This window comes from Sus scrofa, chromosome 16 (assembly GCF_000003025.6).
Source record: "Sus scrofa isolate TJ Tabasco breed Duroc chromosome 16, Sscrofa11.1, whole genome shotgun sequence".
NCBI lineage: Eukaryota > Metazoa > Chordata > Mammalia > Artiodactyla > Suidae > Sus > Sus scrofa.
In genome coordinates, this window is record NC_010458.4 from 20,966,002 (window position 1) to 20,988,828 (window position 22,827).

The 22,827-nt window shown below is 39.2% G+C and overlaps 1 long non-coding RNA gene across 1 annotated transcript; it reads right to left on the minus strand.

The window, feature by feature from the left end:
• Positions 419–7,233, minus strand: LOC110257300. Its single transcript, XR_002339732.1, has 3 exons — positions 7,129–7,233; positions 6,863–6,922; positions 419–2,235 (listed from the first exon to the last, which is right to left on the minus strand). It is a non-coding gene; the product is annotated as an uncharacterized LOC110257300 (long non-coding RNA).

Consider the following 22,827-nt stretch of genomic DNA (forward strand, 5'->3'; position numbering starts at 1 on the left):
TTTACTTTTCCATTTCTCAAAAAAGTTGAGTGATTTTGAAAATAATACATAGGATGAAAACCAGAAAAACACCACAGGATCTTCTAGTGTATAATCACCCCCCACACCCCCGCAACCTCCCACAAATGACCCTTTTGTAAAAAGTTAAAAAACAAGGAGTGTTCTCTATCTTAGAGTTCTGGCATTTCAAGGAATGTCAGAACCTTCTTCTTTTTTTAAATTTTTAAAAATTTCTTTGTCTTTTTAGGGCCACATCCATAGCACATGGCGGTTCCCAGGCTAGGGGTTGAATTGGAGCTTTAGCCGCTGGCCTACGCCACAGCCACAGCAATGCAGGATCCAAGGCAAGTCTGAGACCTAGACTACAGCTCACAGCAATGCCCGATTCTTAACCCACTGAGCAAGGCCAGGGATCGAACCTGCGTCTACATGGATGCTAGTCAAATTTGTTTTGGCTGAGCCACAGTGGGAACTCCGAGAGCTTTCTTCTTATGTGTGTTTACATCTGATGGTGGTAGGTAGTGGGGAGGGGTTGTGGGGCAGTTTCCTAGTACTTCTGTTCTTTGGTGGGGATTAGGTTCTGCAGTGAGTCTGTACAAACTTTTCCTGTGGTACCACCTACCTTTTGAACTTGACCTCTTCCCTGTTTTTCTATTCCCACTCCCAAATCTCCCAGTAGTAGAAGAACTGGAGAAAAGGAAGAGACATGAGGTTGAGATCAAGTAGAATCTTGGGTACAATTCAATTATTATTATTATTGTTATTGTTATTATTATTATTAGTTCACTTCAAATTTAATTCAACTGTCTGGTTTAAATTTTCATCCTTAAATGGGACTTGGAGGCAGGTGATTCTTGACTTTTTAGATGATTTTATCCTGCATTCTTGATAGTTTCCAGTCTATTTTGTTGCTGGTTGTTCAGCAGTTAGTTGTAATTTTAGTGTTTTCATGAGAGAAGCTGAGCTTAAGTGCTTCTACTCTGCCATCTTATCCCAATCCCATCCTTCATTCTTTCCCTGAAGTGAAAAGCATAGATTGGGTCAGTTGTTCCTTGCAACTCATGTTTTTTAATATTCCCCAAGAGAGCTTTGGATAAAGCAGATCAGGTTCAAGAACAAGCCCATTTTCTCAGAAGCAGGGCTGCAGAAAAACTCAGAAATTTTAATTGTGAACCAAGATTTCGTATGCGGACTTCAATCATCCTTTCACTCTTCTTTTCATCTTCCCTAGTGATCACTCTTAAACACGGTGCTTCAGTGAAATTAGATCACCCACCCTTCTGTCAGATTCAATTCAATTACCATTTGTTGGGCACCTCCTGGGTGCTAGGTGCTTAGGCACTGATGATATAAATTTGTCTGACACAGTCTCTTCCCTTGAGGAGCCCACGGAGTTCAACCTGTTTGTTGATTTCAGTAATCCAAGATTTTATGCATGCCTGAGAAACATACATAAGTAATCTTCTCCAAAAATCTGAGTTGTTTAAATTCATTGCTAGCTTTTGTCTACTTTCACTGAGCAATTTAAAATACCAGAACTTACCATCACTTTATCTCAGTTAACACACGTTCCTTGTCCTCCAGACTGAGTTAGGCTTCTTCCCTCCTGTACTCAGAACATTCTGCTTTAATAAAACAGAGAACTCACTGTCCATCATTGTAAATGGGTTTTGTAAACTCCTTGGTCTCCTCACTAGATTTTGAGCTTTCTGAAGGCAGGATGTGTTTCTCAGCCACCACTGGATCTTCAGAACTTAGAACATTTCCTAGTACATAGTAAGGATCTATAAATATTGATCAAATTATTGCATAAGTAAAGGAAGGGAAGGAAAAGCCTCCATTTGTTTCTCCATTAAACTGCTCACTGCTAAGCTGCTGCTAAAAGCAGGACATGTGCGAAGTTGGACTCTCTATGCATCCACTCAACTCCCAGGAGTTCCATGTCCATTTGTTAATATGAAGAGCTAAAGAAACTTTTGAGACACAACCTTTCACACAACTCATCTTTAAAGTGGGTGGTTTTCTTGACTGCGAATATAGGATTGCAGCCCTGAGAAAAAATAGATACAGCATTAATATAAGGCCGATGGGTCCCCAGTTTGTGCCTCGACTCCCTGAGGCAGTTTCCTCTTGTAATTGATACACAGAATAATTAGAGTCACAACTACTGGCCCTACCTTATATTAGGTGTATGACCTTGGGCAAATGGCAATCATTTGGAGCCAGTTTCTGCATCTGCAAAAGGAGATAACAATAGTTACCTCACAGTGCTGTTGTGAGTGATAAGGAGTTAGTACATATTAAGAGTTTAGAACACAATCTTGTACATAATAAGTGCTCATTAACGTTAGCCAGGTATGAAAAAAGGTTTACATTTCTCTGAAGAAGTGTTCACTTTACAATTACTAAATATCAAGGGGAATTCTTTCTGGAATTTGTCCTTTGTTTACATATGTGTAATTGTTAATAACTGCAAATCTGTGTAGCAGAGCTGTAGATTCTTGAAAGGAAATATAACTGCAAAGTTCTGTATGTTGTTAAGGGTTGCAAAGAAAGTGGACAGTTTTTCCTTGTGATGCGCAGTAATTTCCGTCAAAATCTGGTGATTCCATTTGAATCAACCATATGATTTCATTGAGAAAAGAGGTGGCTTAAAATTTCCTAATTGGAGAGTTGTCGTGGTACAGTGGAAACGAATTAGACTAGGAACCATGAGGTTGCGGGTTCGGTCCCTGGCCTCGTTCAGTGGGTTAAAGATCTATGAGCTGTGGTGTAGTCAAGGCATGGCTCAGATTCTGCGTTGCTGTGGCTGTGGTGTAGGCCGGCAGCTAAAGCTCCGATTCAACCCCAAGCCTGGGAACCTCCATATGCCATGGGCATGGCCCTAAAAAAAAATGACAAAAGACCAAAAAAACCCCAAAAAACAAAAAACTCCTAATTATTATTATTGTTGACAAGCAAGCTCTCTCTGCTGCCCACTACAGGCCAGATAATGTAATTTCTACAGGTGTCATTCTCTGATCTGTATTTCCTTCTATTTTTCCAAAGTGTGTCCACACAATTCATTTTGGATTAAGCCAAGCAGCATGGCAAGAACTAAATAAGGAGTATTGTATTTACTGGATTCTACTTATCTTTAGCATGAATTCTCTAAAACACTTTACTTTTTATTATCCAGTAAAAGAATGATACTCTCAATAAAAGAGTCTCTGAATTCATACTGTTTAACATGCAATTATATAATGGTACTGAGAAACATAACAAGCACCTAGACTCAAAATCAGGCTAAAAATCATAGAGAAAAATTATATTTGCCAAAATACACAAGATAAAGTTGAGACCGAAGTGCCTAAGTGTCCTCAACAAAGAATTTTTTTTTTTTCACTTGCTGTAAAAACTTAAGCTTTCATGGTTTCAGTTACTGCATTTGGGGGAAAATAATTGCTGGTTATTTTGTCACATTTCCTGTTGAGTTCAAATATGCTTTTATCTATTTTTTTAAAAGCAAAAATCACTCAATTACCATAACTGGAGCAGCAATACGAAGGAGCCCACAATGTTGAACTGTCCAATGGAATATTTTTCATAGCAGAAGATTTCAATTGCCATAATTCTGGCACTAATCTTAGGGTCCTTCTATTAAGGTCTTCCTGAAGAAATCTTTGTAAAGGAGAAATACATTCTTAAAAACATCAGCTTCTTGGGGATTCACAACAAATGAAACTGTCACTCATTTGCTGTGTGGGCACATGTGCTGATTTCTCATTAAAATTGGCTGAGTTTTCCCTGGAGCAGATTTTTATTGACTGCCCCAGCAGACTCCCCAAGAGCTAAGAAAGGAAGTTTTGGATGACTCGTACTGTCTAACTTTTAGTTCTTTGGACTGCTAGATGTTGGACAGTTTCCTTTTTATTTGGTATACAAACCTAGAATTTCATTTTCCTTACTATTATGTGCTGGCTTTTTTCAATTACACTGAAATATTATCCTTTTCTGATCTCTGCTATGATTAATAGAATCATGGGCCCATTTGTTCACTGTTTGTTTTCAGCTTTAGAAAATGCACTGCATGTTCTCAGTATTTTTCAGGGGACTATGAGACTTATAAGAGGTGGAAATGCAGTGACTCACACAGCAAGCCAGTAATAGCATATAAAAAACCCCCAGCTAGAGCAGAACATATACATTTCTGCCAAGCTGAGGTCTGGGTTATCTGTATTGTCTCCTAAAAGTTGGAAATCATTTCAGCAGTAGCTGCTGCTAAAGCTATGAAGAGGCAGGTTGTCATGGAGGTCAGGATTCATAGCTTTCATATGGATTTTTAATATTCAAAATTAAAATCATGGTCAAAATTCTTTGTAGGACATGAATGCCATGTTGATAATCTATAAAATGTAGTACTGGGATCTGGATGTTTGCAGGGAGAATTTCTACAAAAGCTTTTCCTTTTGAGGAGTGATACAACTGTTGCAAACAACACAATTAGTTTCTTTCTTTTTTTAATCCCCCCCCCCCCCCACTGTACAGCAGGGGGACCAAGTTACACATACATGTATACATTCTATTCCCTCCCATTGCTGTGTGGCCATGTAAGTATCTAGACTTGGAGAATAGACAATTAGTTTCTAAAACAGTGCTGCATTGGTTTTCTACTTGTTACGGGAACAAACTACCACAAACTTAGTGGCTTAAAAAACATATATGTAATCTTACCATTCTGCTGGTTAGAAATCTGACTATTCTCTCTGGACTAAAAATCAAGGTGTCAACACGGTGGTTCCTTTCCAGAGGCTCTAGAGGAAAATCCCTTCCTTTGTCTTTTCCAGGTCCTACCCTACTTATTGGCTCATGATTCCCTTTCATCATCTTAAAAGCCAGCGATATGGGATCTCTCTGACCATCGTGTATGCTTATGTCTTCGGCTGACTGCCAACTGCCAACCACAGCCAGGAAAAGTTCTTTGTTCTTACTAACCCGTGATTAAATTTGGCCCCCTTTGGAATCTGGATAATCTCAGTTTCCACCTCAATGGAACCACCTCAATCTCCTTAACCCAATTATGTATGCAGAATCCTTTTTGCCTTACAACACTTTTATAGGATCCAGGGGTTAAGACATGGGGAGCCATTACTCTGCCTTTCGCAGGTACTAGTTTCAACACTAAGAAATGCAGACACACAAGGTATACTCACTGTATCTCTAATAGGAAATAGCTTACTATGTCTATAGACTTTCCCCAAACATGCAGCACCATAGCTTTCTTTCCACTGAAATATAGAGGAACAGAACTGCCTATTAAAAGTACTTCTGTTGAGGAGTTCCCATTGTGGCTCAGTAGGTTAAGAACCCAACTAGTATCCATGAGGATGCAGGTTTGATCCCTGGCCTTGCTCAGTGGGTTAAGGAGCTGGTATTGCCACAACTGCAGTTGTGAATGCAGCTCAGATCTAGTGTTGCTGTGGCTGTGGAGTAGGTTGGCAGCTGTAGCTCCAATTCGACCACTGGCCTGGAAACTTCCATATGCCACAGATGTGGCCCTAAAAAGACAAAAAGAAAAAAGTTACTTCTATTCAGCTTAAGGAATTTTAAATTAAAATAACTGTGATTGGTACATGTGTGCATGCGTATGTGTGTATGTGAGCAATCTGTCTGTTTTCTGAGAGGCTATTTTTAACCTCTTCTTTTGTGAAATATTTTTCCCCGTAAGTATATTCTTCCTTAGATGGGTCTGTTTTAAGTTATTGTAGGCTAAATGGTGGTAACTAATTTTCTTTTCTCCTTACTGTAAATGTCCCACCATGAGTACCATCCCACATGTCTTTAGTACAGAAAAGCTCAGGTTGTGCAGATATAAATGCATTCTGACAACTCTAAGAAATGACCCGACGGAGTTCCCGTAGTGGTTCAGTGGTTAACGAATCCAACTAGGAACCGTGAGGTTGCGGGTTGGGTCCCTGGCCTTGCTCAGTAGGTTAAGGATCCGGCATTACCGTGAGCTGTGGTGTAGGTCGCAGACGTGGCTCGGATCCCGCATTGCTGTGGCTCTGGTGTAGGTTGGTGTCTACAGCTCAGATTAGACACCTAGCCTGGGAACCTCCATATGCCGCGGAGCGGCCCTAGAAAAGACAAAAAGACACAAGAAAAAGAAAAACAGAAACAACCCAACACTTGGTGTAATAAAACAGATTTCCACATTCAGGAACGATGGCTGATTGAATACTTCCTATGTAATCATTAGGCCTAGCTACTTTCCACAGGTAATAAGATTTGATTCTCCATTCTCAGCACTCCCCCATTTCTGTCATTCCCAATCAGAGCGAGCTGCCATGAAAATCCAAAGAAGAAAGAAACTTGCTACTCCCTAAGATCAGAGGGGCTGACCTCCAAGAAAGGTCAAATCATGCACCTCACCTTTGGTTTCACAAGTCTCACTTTTGTACAGACCTTGTTTTTAAACAATCCTCACAACAAATTCATAAGTAGGCATCATTTCTTCATTTTAGAAGTACCTGGAGTTCCGAGTGACTGAGTGAGGTAGCTAAGATCTTACATCTAAAACGCATTAGAGTTTACTAGTTTTCAAGAAAGAAATTACAAGGCAGCTAAAAGTCAAGAAATAAGTAGTCTAAAGAGACAGAACAATCATGAAATCCAACCATAGATATGATAGATTTCGGAATTATGAGATAATAAATTTAAAATACCTATGATGAGTATGTTAAGGGTTGCCGTGGAAAAGGTAGACAACATGTAAGAGCAAGTGAGTAATTTCGGCAAAAAGATGTACACTCCAGGAAAGAATCAAAGAAAATGCTAGGAAGCAAAAAATACAGTACAGAAATGGGCTCATCGATATACTTACCAGTGGCCATGGAGGAAAAAATCAGAGAATTTGAAGCCAAGTCAAAAGAAACTTCCCAAGCTGAAATGTAAAGGGAAAAAAAATTGAAAAAACAAAACAAAATAAAAGCATAACAAACAGAATAGAACATCCAAGAACAGCAGGACAATTTCCAAAGTTATGGCATGCACGTAATTTGAATAGCAGAAGGAGGAGAGGGAAGGGATAGAGGAGAGGAAATATTTGAGATACTAATGGCCAAGAATTTTTCAAAATGAATAACATACCTCAAGCTACAAATCCAGGAAGCTCAGATGATACCAAGTAGAACAAATCTATTCGAAAGCAAGAAGAGGAGTGAAAAATTTAAAGCATTGGGAAAAAAAAAAAAAAGCCACCAAGTTGAAATTCTTTATTTTGCAATATTATCCTTCAAAAGTAAAGAAGAAATGAAGAATTTTTCAGGCAAAGAAAACAGAGGATTCATCACTAGCAGACTTGCCCCACAAGAAATATTAAAAAACACTCTTCATGCAGAAGGAAAATGATATTTATGACTTGGATCTACCTAAACAAAGGAGGAGCATCAGTGAAGTAATAAGTGAAGGTTAAGTAAAATCTTTTTTTTTTTTTTTTTTTTTTGTCTTTTTGCCTTTTCTAGGGCCACTCCTGCCGCACATGGAGGTTCCCAGGTTAGGGGTCTAATCGAAGCTGTAGCCACCAGCCTACGCCAGAGCCACAGCAACGTGGGAACCAAGCTGCGTCTGTGACCTACACCACAGTTCACAGCAACACCGGATCCTTAACCCACTGAACAAGGCCAGGAATTGAACCCGAAGCCTCATGGTTCCTAGTCGGATTTGTTAACCACCAAGCCACGACAGGAACTCCAAGTAAAATCTTAATAATAATAATAAAAAATTGGCCACCCCTGTGGCATGTGGAGGTTCCAGGGTCAGGGATAGAAACTGTGCTGCAGTTTTGACCTGTGCCACAGCTGTGGCAATGCTGGATCTTTAACCCATTGCACAACATGGAAACTTCCATATTTTTCATGGATCTGAAAGATGTGTTTGTTTAAATCAGTAATAATAACAATGTACTGGCTGATTAAAGCATATGGGGAAGTGTAATGTGGTATTTTGGGTGGGCTCCCGGAACAGACAAGGACATTGGGGAAAAACTGAGGAAAATTGAATAGAATATGAACTTCAGTTAATAATAATGCCTTAGTTCATCAACTGTAACAAATATACCTTATTAATGTAGGATAACAATTGAGGCAACTGGGTGGGAGGGTATAGGGACCCTCTTGGGGCTATTTTCATACTTCTCTGTAAGTCTAAAACTATGCTGAAATGAAGCAGTATTAAAAAAAAATCTAATGAAACTTACAATGAAATACCACTACATCTCTACTAGTATGGTTAAAATTTTAAAAAAATTCTGACAATACCCCAGAGCTGGAGTAGACACAGATTAGCTGGAACCCTCATCTAAGTGCTTATGGGAATGCAAAATGTTAACAGCCACTCTGGAAATCAGTTTGGCAGTTTCTTATAAAGGCAAGCACACATTTACCGTATGACCTAGTGATCTCACTCCTGGGTATTTACCAAAAGAAATGAACCTATGTTCCTACAAAAACATGTGCACTAAAAATTTATTGCAGGAGTTCCCGTTGTGGCTCAGTGGGAACAAATCTGACTAGTATCCATGGGGACACAGGTTTGATCCCTGGCCTCACTCGGTGGGTTAAGAATCCAGTGTTGCCATGAGTTGTGGTATAGGTCCCAGAAGCAGCCCAGATCCAGCACTGCTGTGGCTGTGGCTGTGGCGTAGGTCAGCGGCTACAGCTCAGATTCCACCCCTAGCCTGGGAACCTCTAAAGGCCTTGAGAGCGGCCCTAAAAAACAAACAAACAAAAATTTAAATAAGTAAATAAATATTTATAGCAGCTCTATTTATGATAACCCCCAAATTGGAAACCCAATTTCCTCTAAGAGGTAAATAAATAAACTAGAATATAGCTATACAATGGAAAGTACTCAGCAACAAAAATTAATAAGCTATTGATCCACACAACAACTAAACTAAATTTCAAAGGCATCATCCTAAGCAGCTTCAGAAGTTGAATGCTAAGTTGTGATTCAACTTAGATGACATTCTTGAAAAGACAAAACCAACAGTAACGAAGAGCAGGGCTGTGGTTACCAGAAGGTTAAGTGTTGGTGAGCATATGTATCAATTTTTAAAATGTGATAGAAAATGAAAGCAGCAGAGTTTAGAGCCAGTCCAGGACAACTAAAAAATAACTCATCAGACTCTAAATCACAGTTTCTTTTTTTTTTTTTTTGGGTAGGGCTGTACCCGCAGCAGCTGGAAGTTCCCAGGGTAGGGGTCAAATCAGAGCTGCAGCTGCCGGCCTACACCACAGCCACAGTAACACAGGATCCTTAACTCGCTGAGGGGGACTAGGGATTGAATCCGCACCCTCATGGATACCAGTTGGGTTTGTTATCTCTGAGCTACAACTGGGAACTCCTAAATCACATTTCTTATACCCTTTTTTTCTTGTTCAAACATCACCTAAAGCTTCTTTTCCTTGTTCCCCTTGTTTACAATATTTCTGGGTCAAGGTTGAAAAATATTAAAACTTTTATACCTCCCCTAAGATCCTTTATAAATATTTCATTCATAATCAAGTTATAAAAATTCTGTTTAGGAGTTCCTGTTGTGGCTCAGCAGGTTAAGAACTGACTAGTATTCATGGGGAGATGTGGGTTCAATCCCTGGCCTCACTCAGTGGGTTAAGGATCAGGTGTTGCTGTGAGTTGTGGTGTAGGTCACAGACATGGCTTGGACCTGGTGCTGCTGTGACTGGTGTAGGCCAGCAGCTGTAGCTCCAATTTGACACCTAGACTGGGAACTTCCATATGTTGCAGGTGCAGCCACCACCCCCCCCCCCCCCGCAAAATAAAAGAAAGAAAGAAAATTCTATTTAGAGTTCAAAAGATTTACCAATTTTCCTTTCCCTTTTATCATTCCTATGTTCCAAAATTGTTTCCAATTCTCACTAGGAAAATAAAAATTTCTCTGTAGACTCTTTTTTTTTTTTTTTTTTTTACCAACATAGCCTGTAGGGAAGAAAGCACATTAAAATCAGTATAAAGGCAGGGCTATTACATTTTAAAAATAAAGCAGCATGATTTAAGTTCCTTGAAATGTGAACGACTATTGATTTATGGCTAAAATGTATCTTTATAAATGTGAAAGCGTAGGAAGTCAAAGAAAAGTACTTGCTGATTAAGGAGACAATGTTTGGGGTTAATGGATGCAGACTCTTGCCTTTGGAATGGGTAAGCAATGAGATCCTGTTGTGTAGCACTGGGAACTGTATCTAGTCACTTATGATCGAGCATGATAATGTGAGAAAAAAGAATGTATACATGTATGTGTAACTAGGTCACCATGCTGTACAGTAGGAAATTGGCAAAACATTGTAAACCAGCTATGATGGAAAAAATAAAAATCATTATGAAATTTAAATAATAATAATAAAAAAGGAGACAATGTAGCATAGTGGGTAGCACAGTGGGTCGTGGGTTTCTCAGGCTCAGCAGCATGGGTGTTTGGGGAGGATAATTCTTTGTTGTGAGGGGCTGTCCTGTGCACTATAGGATTTTAGCAGCGTCTCTGGGCTTTACCCTACAGATTCTAGTTGCATCCCTTGCATACCTGTGACAACCAAGTGTGTCTCCAGACATTGCCACATGTCCCCTGGGGGGCAAGATCACCCCAGGTTGAGAACCACTGGGATGCAGCAAGGGATTGTAGGCCAAGGTTGGGGTTCAGTACAACTTCCCCCTCTTAGTAGCTGAATGCCCCCAAAGAAATCAAGTGGCTGAGCCTATGTCTACAGAATTCAAATCAGCTAATACATGAAATATGAATTGTAAATGACATCATGAGTAACACAAAAGTCAACTGTCAATTGGAACAGAGACATAAAGAGATGAAGCTCTGTAAAAGGTATGACCAATATAAAGTAGTAATTCTTTTTTGAAAAAACTGTTTTTATGGAAGTATGGTTGAATTGCAATGTTATTTTAGTTACCAGTCTACAGCAAAATGATTTGGTTATACACACACACATAAACATATAGGTAGATGGATAGATAGAGTCTTTAAGATTTTTTTCCTTTATAGTTTATTATAAGATATTATAGTTCCCTGTGCCATACAGTAGGTCTTTGTTGATTATCTATTTTATGTATTGTAGTATATATATATATATATAAATTTTTGACTAATATATATATATATATTTACCCCTAATTTATTCCTCCCCCAACCTTTCCCCTTTGATAACCAAAAATTTGTTTTCTATGTCTGTGCATCTTTTTCTGTTTTGTAATTAAGTTCATTTGCACTATTTTTTAGATTCCACATATAAGTGATAGCATACGATGTTTGTCTTTCTCTGACGTTCTCCACTTAGTGTGAGAATCTCTATGTCCATCCATGTTTTAAAAAGCAATTCTTACCTGGAGGTGGTTTTGCCACCCAGGGGACATTTGGCAATGTCCGAAGGCATTTTCAGTCATGACAACTCCGGGAGGGGTGCTACTGGTATCTAGTGCATTAAGGCCAGAGATGCTGCTACACATCCTACAAAGCATAGGACTGGCTCCTCCACAGTAAAGAATTACCCTGCCCAATCAATACTGCTGAGGTTGGGAAACCCTGATTATAAAGTCTTTTTAAGATGCTGAAAGGTGTTTCTCTTAGGGTGACTCTATCAGGCAGGGGTCTGGGAGGAAGCAAAAAGGCTCATTCAGCTGGGGTCTTGGAAGGGAATGAATAAACAGAGCTATGGGCAACTTGAGGAGATGAGCAAGTGATATAGAGGCTCCCAGGGTTTGGCAACAGAAGAAAAGTGTGGCCTCCCGAGGTATGAAGAATCCAGGGCATAGAGGTAGTGTTTCCAGAGCCTAGGGAGAGCTGGAGCTATAGAGGGAGGGCATGGCATGACGGGATCTATGGTCACAGATTCTGCCTGAACTTGGTGCTTAAGCCTGGAGGGAGCAAAGGGAGAATGACTTCAATCTATCCCCCTCCTCCCCTAGATCTCCCACCAAAACCCCAGTGGGAAGCCAGAGGACAAGACACCCAGGAACTGCAGCTTCAGGGCTGATGCCTCCCAGGGCACAGAGCAAGACAGAGAAGCAGTAAGACCTTATTTGTGATGCATCTGCAGAGATGGGAGTTGGGTAGAGGAATGGCAAATGCAGAATAACCTTTCTTATTTTTCACTTAGCATGTTTCTCAGATAGCTGTAGCTAGTGAAAGACATGGCAGTGAGGACTAGAATCCACAGTACCAGCATTTGTGTGAGAAAGAAAGTACTATTTCCCAGGGTGGTCAACTCATCTTCCAAGCCATCATCATACTTAGTAATTCTAAGTAGAATCCAAAGTGATGTTCCGGATGTATATATGACAAAAAGAGCTCATGGCTCATGATCAGCTACTGCTGATTCTGAGGCAGGAATCAGGAATGTGGCTGATATGGGTCTGTTGATGAAGTTGTAGAATGGAAAGAGGACTGCGGCGTGGCCAAGAAGTCATGGCTCCACTCTTCACTAGCTGTGTGCCCTGGGGGAATCCTCAGATTTTCCATTTACAAAATGGAGCAATGGGAGTTCCTGTCGTGGCTCAGTGGTTAACGAATCTGACTAGGAACCATGAGGTTGCGGGTTCGATCCCTGGCCTTGCTCAGTGGGTTAAGGATCCAGCGTTGCCGTGAGCTATGGCGTAGGTTGCAGACATGGCTCGGATCCCGCATTGCTGTGGCTCTGGTGTAGGCTGGCAGCTACAGCTCCGATTCGACCCCTAGCCTGGGAACCTCCATATGCCACGGGAGCGGCCCAAGAAATGGCAAAAAGACAAAACAAAACAAAACAAAATGGAGCAATGGCAGAGAACTAATCATGGAGCTGTGTGGGACAGGAGAGCTCCTGCACTACCGTGTGAACAATATGAGGTTCTGGGGGATGAAGTGAAACTATTTTTACTCCAACTGGAACATTACAGCAACTATGGCAAAAGCAGATCAAACCAACCTCAAAGCCAAAGCCAAAATCTTGTTAGCTCCCAAGACTCTCAGGGGGTCAAAAAGATGAATTGCACAACTTGGCCAAAAAAAATATTAAAATTTGATTTTTCTGTTTGAATAAATATTGCTGATGATCAACCATATGCCAAGGATTATGCCAGGCAGCTGAGCACCCAGAGAGGTCACAGACAAGCTCTCTTTCTTGAGGCAATTCTCAGCCATGTGAAAGAGTTATTTGTTGTCTTCATGAATGCTATCAAAAGTGTTTCTGTTTTATTTGTGTTTAATCAATTTAACATGATGGATTACTGAGCATCTGCCATCCAACAACCATCCATCCAGGACCCTTCAAACTGGCATCTTACTCTAGGAGACTAACCTTTCCCTTGGGGATTATGAGCCTTGAGCTGGGAGGGTCTAAGCCTGCTGGCTATTGGGATGTTCTCTTTGGTCTTCTGTGGCTGTTCCCGGAGGCCAGCTCTGGTGGCCAGAGAGCGTAATCTTTTCCCAAAGGAGAGGGACGGATGTCGGCTTTTGCAACAGAGACAGCCTCTTTGTCCCTTCTTTCAGGGCGCTGGACTGCTCAAATTTTATTGGCATAAGTGGTTGATTATATAGACAGTTTTTCACTACAGATTACATCACAGTGTTAAAAGTGCGTTGGTTAACTTTTACATGGCACAGCAGCTATACATCGCGTCCTAACATCTTTGTCTTAACTAAATTTAGTGAGTACAATTTAAGGGCAATTAGGTACAATACATCATGTGGAAAGGAGGAGACTCAGTACAAATCATCCCGTGGCCAGCAAGTCTCCACAAGTTGAAGAGGTCACAGACACAAGAATTTGGCATTCACAAATCTTGTTTTTAGACTGGTGCTTATCTTTAAAGCGTTATGGCAAGGAGACAGTGTAAGAAAATATAAACCAACTTAACTAGCTATCACTTAAAACCTTCTATAACTCATAGCTAGGTGTCTTTTGGTCAAGAATAATATATGTCTAACTTCTATGAACCTCATTAAAATCCTAACTCTAAAGTTTACTGTCTAACTAATTAGTAGATAAACACTATGTTTTAACTAAGTTGGATTTAAATAGGGGAAAGTCCTTTAGGATAAAATTTTTATTATATTATTGTTGTAATTTTGTTAAATCACAAATCACCACAGGAAAATAAAAATGGGAAATAAGAGTAATAAGTAAATAATCAGGAAAGACTGAGGAAAACTGAAGAACAAATAAAACAGCAGGAAAGACTAGGTCACCCGAAAAACAATCCATGCTCTCCAGCGCAAACATGGAAATTGTTTTCCCAGGAAAGCCCCAATTCTTCCCCATAAACATCAAAATGAAAGCTGTGTAACCTGAGGCCTGCCCTTGGCTTGTACCATTCAGGCAGGCTTTTTATCCTGACCAGAGGCCCACCTTCGGCTTGTACCATTCAGGTGAGCTTTTATCCTGTCCAGAGGCTCACCTTCGGCATGTACCGTTCAGGTGAGCTCCCTTCCTTGGTTAGGAACTTGCCTTCAGGTTTTTCTGCCCTCAGGCAAGGTCCTTTTTGTGAGTCCTTGCATCTCCTCGGCTCCCTGCATGTGGCTACCCTCGAAGTGGTCTCTTCTCAGATGTTTTACAAGTTCTGCTGATGTGCCTAGCATCCCTCTGGTGTCACCTCTCCTCATACAATCCTGATCTTTCTCTGGTTCTTTCCTTGTACTCTGAAAGTCTCTCTTCCAGGCTACTCACCTACTATCAACTTCCTATGTTCCAAGTAAAGATACCTTCTGCAAGCCTTTGAGGGTCTTCTCTAATCTGTGCCTCATTTAGTAACAGACAATTTAAACTCAAAAGAAGAGTTTCTCAATTGTCAAGTTTGCTTTTGCAGTATCTTCTCCTTGATTTTTCACTATGCACATGCCCTACGCTTCCTACATGGCCCATTGTAGCTGCAGCCCTGGTCTGCTCCAGCTTCTGTTCCAGACATTGCAACTTTGCAAGCAGGCTGTCTAGCACATGAGGTCAAGTGTTTTAAAGAGAACTTGGGGAGGGCCCGTCATGGCTCAGTGGTTATTGAATCCAACTAGGAACCATGAAATTGCAGGTTCGATCCCTGGCCTTGCTCAGTGGGTTAAGGATCCAGCGTTGCCGTGAGCTGTGGTGTAGGTCGCAGACACGGCTTGGATCCCGCATTGCTGTGGCTGTGGTGTAGGCCGGTGGCTGCAGCGCCAATTTGACCCCTAGCCTGGGAACCTCCATATGCTGTGGGAGTGCCCCTAGAAAAGGCAAAACGACAAAAAATAAAATAAAAATTTTAAAAAAATAAAGAGAACTTGGAATGGGTCATCCTCCTTGAATCTTGGGTCCTAACTGAGCCCTTCTCATGTTGCTCTCTTCAGCCATTTTCAGTGCAATATCTTTAAATATTTACCACCTCACTGGTTCTTTCACCTCTGAATTACCCAGTGATGTAGCTAGAAATTTAGGGCACTCAAGCAAAAATGTCTGGAACATGTATTTCCAGAGTCCTTCCAATTGAGGCATCATAATCTCAGACAGTGAGAAAAGCAGAATAACCAGGATATTTCCAATTCCTCTAATCATTAGGACCAAGTTACTAAAGCAGAGTTGGAACAATGCTTCATTATCCCCATTCTGTCATTGTTTATCTATGACCTAGACTAGCATTTTGACAAAGATCTGAAAGGGTCTTGTCCAGAAGCAAAGTTTTGATGAACTGGGTTGTAGAGAACAATACATTACACATTTATATTACATACCCATGGCTCTATAAACTATTACACCTAAACTTAGTGGGTTTTTTAATGTATTTGTTTTTATTTAATTTTATTGTAATATAGTTGATTTACAATGTTGTTGTAGTTTCCGGTTTACAGCAAAGTAAATCAGTTATACATATACATATACCCATTTCTTTTTTTCATATAAGTTATTACAAACAATTGAGTAGATTTTCTTGTGTTATACAGTAGGTTCTCATTAATCATCTCTTTTATGCAGTGGTGTGTATGTTATCCTCACCCTGCCAATTCTTCGCTCCCCACAATGATTTCACCAATGGTGTTTTAAAACAATAAATGTGTATTATCTTACACAATTTCTGACTCAGGAATTAGGGAGCAGCTTTGCTGAGTGAATCTGGATTAGGGTATCTCCTGAGTTTGTGCTCAGGATGCCTGAAGGTGACTGGGGCTGGAGGATTCACTTCTAAGGCAGCCAGCTCACTTACACAGTTGTCAAGTTAATGCTGGGTTTTGGCTGGAGACCTCAGGTCCTCCTCATGTCAATATCTTCAGAGGGTTGCTTGAATGTCTTCATACCTTGGTACCTGGCTTTCCCCAGAGTCATCCAAGAGAGCAAGGCAGATGCTGCAATGCCTTGAATACTTAGCCTTGGAAGTCACACACTGTCATTCCCACCATATCCATGAATACCAGGAGGTGAAGTACATTGGAGGCTATCCTAGACGACATCTGGGAGCTCACTAGACATTAGCCATGTCGAACGGCATTCAAGATTTTCAATAAGACATATGCCTAATTTAGCAATCAATACACATCTTGGTAATGAAAACCATCCTGGAATACCTAAGTATGGCTTTTAAAGAACTGAATTTTCATTGCTAACTTCTCCAAGGCTTGTGAGGCTAACCAAAGTCTAACCAAACTCCAAGTGTTCCTATAATTTCCTTCTTCTCATGTAGGTAACTGATCCTCAGTCATGTAACCCTGAAACTGGGATGTGTGCTTGTGGGTCAGTCTTACACTGATGTTTTCTAACATCTCTGAAGATTAAGAACATTTTCTTCTTGCAAAAAGCATTGTAAATATACATACAGATTGGTTATTCTTAGGAAGAAGCTTAAATAGCAGCTGTGATTCTGTTCATATTTTTTACATTTGTTGACATTAGTTTGTTTACATGACCCAGTACACACAACCTGAGTTTCCAGTTGCACATCTGGACATGTTATCACCTTTCAGGTCTTTATGTGGTCATACCAAAAATTAGATGGAATTTATCAATAGCCTGTATTCATTTGCCTTTTAGAATGGTGTCCTAGGTAAACATGGGATTTCTAAGGCCATAACATTCCAAGTACAATTGGTTTGCAAAGGACCTTTTCCATATTCTACTAAAATGTGACACCCAGTGTAACAGTATAACAACATATGTGGTTCAGGTGCAGTCTTTGGGAGGAATGAGCCAACTGGGAAAGAATATACCTTGTAGTTACAGAATTAGACACTGATTAACATTCAGCTTCTTTAGCTCAATACCATCCTGACACCTCCTTGCTGGGTTGCCTGGTCTTCTACTGTATTTCCCAGATACCCTGACTCGTCCACATCATGAGAACATAAGTTTTCAATCTTTCTGCCACATACTGCTCTCACAAGTCATTTATCTCTGAAGTTATTCAGCCACCACAAAACATTCAGAAAATCTTGAAGTTGAGTAGAACCTGTTTTCATTTACCATGATACTACTTTTGCAAAATACTTTTTTGAACTCTAAGAGGTAGGACTCTGGCAGACACCACTTCCTAGGGAACTCAGTGGAAAGCTATGATCTTGGAATCTAAATGAAGTAGCACTTACAGTCTGAAGGACTTTCTTTTCCTGTTATCAACTGGCACCCTTCTCACCTTGGTGAGAAGCCAAGCCAAAGACTTGTAAGTACAGAACAAGACTCTTACCACTGGGATGAGGTCGTTGGTCCCAGTGCAAGTCTAAAAGTTCGGCGCAGACCTTCCAAACAAAGAGGGTCATACTCAAATAACTGAGAGGCATATAAAAAGGAATCAAACACCGTATCCACTACAACACAATATAAATGAACATTGTCTTCCAGAGGAAATCACCTAATGAATTCCATCTGTGTATATTTCATTAGGGGTATTTAAGGTTCCTAAAAAATACTAAAGACTGGTTAGTTTTCCTTGGAGAAATGGAATCAAATTTATTACTCAATGGAAATTACATTAGTATGACTTACTACACGAGCAGTAATTTTGGTAACAAAGCTTGAGAACAACATTTTATAAGGAAAAAAAATTAAGGGAAACAGACATCCAGATCAAAGCAAGTCAATTATTTGCAAATGCACCAATGAGAAACGATTAACATCCTTGGACTTTAGTTGCTTTGATGAAACATTCTTAGTTTTAAGAAGAAACAAACTAGTATGTGGTATGTCATGCATTAAGTTTGTTTCAACTGATGCATTCTGCAGGGAGGCGATGCTAGAATTTTGTAAAATTAAAGCTATTTAGTTGGATTTCAGATTTTTTATAACAGCAAATAGAGAATTAATAGGAAGATGATAGTTTTTATAAACTGAGTACATTAGGTAAATGCAGTACAGCAGTTTACTAAAGTAATAGAAAACAAAACCACACCAGAAAAAAAAGAATTGGCCTAATCATATTAGGGTTTTCCTTGACAATTCCTTGAAATCTGCTCCACTGAAGACTTGATCAAATGCAAACTTGGAGTGTAGCAAAAATTCAGATACTGACTAAGGGCCTGAAGGTGGTGGAAGCCACTCTTTTGATTTGTTAAAATGTACAGATTATGGAGTGGTTTTTAAAACAATCTGTGCAGAGGGGAATAACATTGTTTTACAGAAAGTGGATCAGGAGCAAGAAGACTGGCAATTTAGTTCTCGTTTCAGTGTGTAATAGTTTGTGACCTTGGACAAGTCACATCCTTTCAGACTTGAATTTTTGTCTGTAGAGCTGATGTAAACATAATTCTTTTGTCCATTTCACATCCGATGTGATGATCTATATACATGGAAGTATTTCATGACCCATGCAATGCTGAATAAATATAGTTTTGTTGTATTCAAATATATGCAGTAACAACTTAAGCTAATAAAGAGTTGCCTGATACTGATCTTCAGGGAATTTCCCTTAATGAATACTTGATTATGATTGAAATTAACACAACAACTTTGTGTATATACTGACTGCTTCTTGGGTGCTCAAAAGTTGTTTCTCTCAAGTGACAAGACCATCTCACTCCATGGTTATTATTGTAGTAAACACGACCATCTCTTTTTTGCATTAAAAGTGATAAGGAAAATTTCAACCTAGCACCTTATTATAATAAATATGACCATCTCTTTTTTGCATTAAAAGTAAAAAGGAAAATTTCAATCTAGCACCTTCCCCCACAGTTGTTTCAATTCATTTAGGAAGTGGAAGGTTACTGTGTGCTAAATTCCATGGGAGAGAATGTGGTTCATCTTTCATTTAGGGAGATTTCACCCTTAGGGACATAAGTGATGGTTGCACGTGACTAACTATAACACAAAGCAGATGAAAAAAAAATATTTATAAGAATGGCCCAGAGGACTGCTGATGCTCTGAGACTTTGTTTCAGAGACAGATTTAGAAATGTTTTATAGAGGTAAAATTTCATCTGATAGATCTGGTTAAGTAGCATAGTCTAGGCAAACAGGCCTAGAGCATGGAGGTGAGGAGTAACCAGAAGATACACTACCTGGGGAGGTAGAAGGGAACTGTGGCTAGAAGATAGTCTGAGGCTATATCAGGAAGGATTCTGAAGGCAAAAAGCAGAAACAAAAGCCTATAAGAACAGAAGAGAACTGCCTCTCTTCCTAGGAGGTTGCATCTTTTAGTTTTTCTTTAACAAAAGTAATACATCTCTGTACAAGAGGAGATCATCCCAAAACAACACAAACAGCAACAGAAGAAAATAAGCATTTAAATTTCACCATGACTCTGTTGAGTTCTAACCCACATTTTACAAATTGAGAAACTCAGCTTAGACAGAATAAATATTATCGAGGTTCATTGATACAAACTGAATTATACCCCCCACCCAACTCATATGTCAAAGCCCTAACTCTCAATGTAATGATGTTTAGAGGTGTGGTCTCTGGAAGGTAATTAGCTTCAGATGATCTCATGTGGGTTGTGGGGGGTAGAGGGCGTATGTATGTGTCCTGTCTGATGATATGAGTGTCTTTATAAGAAGAGACACCCAAACTCAACTCCCCATCCACCTCCCTCTCCTTCTAGAGGAGCTCTTACAAAGAAGACACCACGTGAGCACACAGCAAAAGACGTAGCTGTCTACAAGCCAGGAAGACAAGTCTCACCAGAAACCAATCATACTGGTATGCCGATCTCAGACTTCCAGTGCCAAAACTGTGAGAAAATAAATGTCTATTGTTAAACACAGACTATTTTCATTATGGCAGCCCACGCTAATTTCATTAAAGTCTAGGTTACAACTCAGGCTCTTTATCTTTAGCCATTTATCTGTCAATGGGCATTAGGTTATTTTCATATTGTGACTATTGTAAGTAGCGCTGCAATGAACGTGGGGGTGCATACATTTTTTTGAGTCAGTATTTTTGTTTTCCTTATATAAATACCCAGAAGTGGAACTTCTGGATCATATGGTGGGTCTGTTTCAATTTTTTGAAGAGTCTCCATAATGCTTTCTATAGAGAGTACATCAGTTTACATTCTCACCAACAGGGCAAATCCACATCCTCACTAACACTTGCTACTTCTTGTCATTCTGATAATAGCTATTCAGGTGTGAAGTGGTTATTTCACTCTGCTTTTTGTTCACATTTCTCTGGTCATTAATGATGTGGAACATCTATTCGTGGACCTGTGGGCCATCCTCCTTGTATGTCTTCTTTGGGAAAAACATCTATTCAGACCTTTACCCACTTTTAATTGAATTTTTTGGTTTTTTGGCTATTAAGTTGTAGGAATTCTTTATATATTTCGGATATTAACCCCTTAACAGAAATATAATTTGCACGTGTTTTCTCCCATTCTATAGGTTGCCTTTTTATTTTGTTGATGGTCTTTTGCTTTTAAGTTAGGTGTAGTCTTATTATTATCCCTTAATATACTAATAAAATAGTTTTAAAAGACATTATAAAAATAAAATTCAAACCTCAAAATAAATAATGAAGAAAGAGTAATATCCCAAGTTGAGACACTCTTTTGACAATGTGAGATTGGATTCAATATACATGTACTACTCTGAGGAGTTTGTTTTGTTTTGTCTATAATTAATTCCTAGGCTGACAGTGTTCCTGGAACAAAATTTCTGTAATCTCATGCTTCAGATACTCCTGGTGAAAAATTATAACGGCCTTGAAATAGAAGAATCTGGAATGTGTGACAAGCATATACACCTGGGACACAAATATGCAAATTGAATGGCCCTGAGAACTATTTATCTGATTAGAGACTTAAACTTGAAGTTTTGCATGAAAATGCCACAGTAAGATACCTGACCACGTGGGTATGCTGAGCACACACAGCCCTGATACATCATTAATGATCTGTCTAGAGGATAAATTATCTTAGTTAAGTGCCAACCTTGTCATAACTAAAAAATTGCCACAGAGGAAAAACACACATTTATTCAACAACTTGGAGGGAATAATAAAAGGACTAAAAAAAGCATAGTCAGTGGCAATAAAAAAAAAATAATGATATGAAAGGATGAGTGAAAGAGAAGATCTTATAAATTTACAATAGTTTTGAGAAATAACATTAAGAAGGATCAGTTCAAATTGGATAAACCAAAGATTTACATCAAATCCACTTCTCCTTTCAAGATTTTCTCCCACTGCCTACAAATCTTGTAAACGTTTTCATTTTTAAATGTTTTCCATATCCTTTATTTTATTTTATTTCATAAATGCAGCATTTTGATTTTAGAGGTTAAAAATCATTACCGGGTCATTTCTCCCATTCTACAAAACTAGTCTTTAAAAATTAAACAATAGGAAAGATAATGCTTGCACACGGTTCAAATCTGATTTATCTTTGAGAATGTGATATTATGGACATTAACCAAACAGCCTGAGCACCTAGGAATCACTTCTCTGTTCCATCATACCTACCAATAAGGTAGATCTCTCACATGCATAACATATATTTTTAAATGTATTGCATTTTTATATAATATAAATGGATTATATGCTTAAAATTCTATATTTAAAATTTAATCATAGCGAGATTGGTTTAATCATAGAATAAAAATCCTGAAATACTAACTATCTAGAGCTCTCTTATAGCACTGTAAATTACTAAATATATATTTTTGGAAGTTGCCCTGTGGTGCAGTGGGTTAAGGCATTGTCGTAGCTGTGGCGCAGGTTGCAGCTGTGATGTGGGTTTGGTTTCCGACCCAGGGAACTTCCACATGCTGTGGGCAAAACTATATATGTATATATTTGCATCATAGAGCTACTTTGCACAAGTGGAAGATTTTAATTTTGTTAAATATCTGCTGCAGAGTTTATAAATGATTAGAGTGAAATTTTTGGTTCATGGACATATAACTTTGAATAATAGCAAGGATTTCTGATATTTGTATTGCCTAATAATTCTTCTTTCCTGTTAAGAATTAATATCAAGAGTTTTGAACCCATCCTAATCGTGATTTTCACCTACTATATAATCTCAGGCAAGTAATTTTTCATCTTTGACCCCAAATCAATATGAGAGGGTCACCAGTAATGTTTAGGGGCTTTTCTAGCATGGTATTTTAGGCTGCTGTTATCCATTTCACTTTGGCAGGCCGACACAATAAACTGACTCTGAGTATAAAGTTGATGTCTTTAGATTATTCTTTCTGCACAAAAAACCATATTTTGCATTCTTGACATAATAAGGCCCATGTTGTGCTTGTCTAAAAATCATAGCTGTGGAAAAAGGTACTGAAAGCCTTTATCCTGGGGGCTTCCTGAATACTGTCAGTTACATCTCAAGCACAGTTTTGGTTCAGAAAAGTTCTCTGTGTGTGTATTACAACATATTTTTTTCTCTTAATTTTTAAAC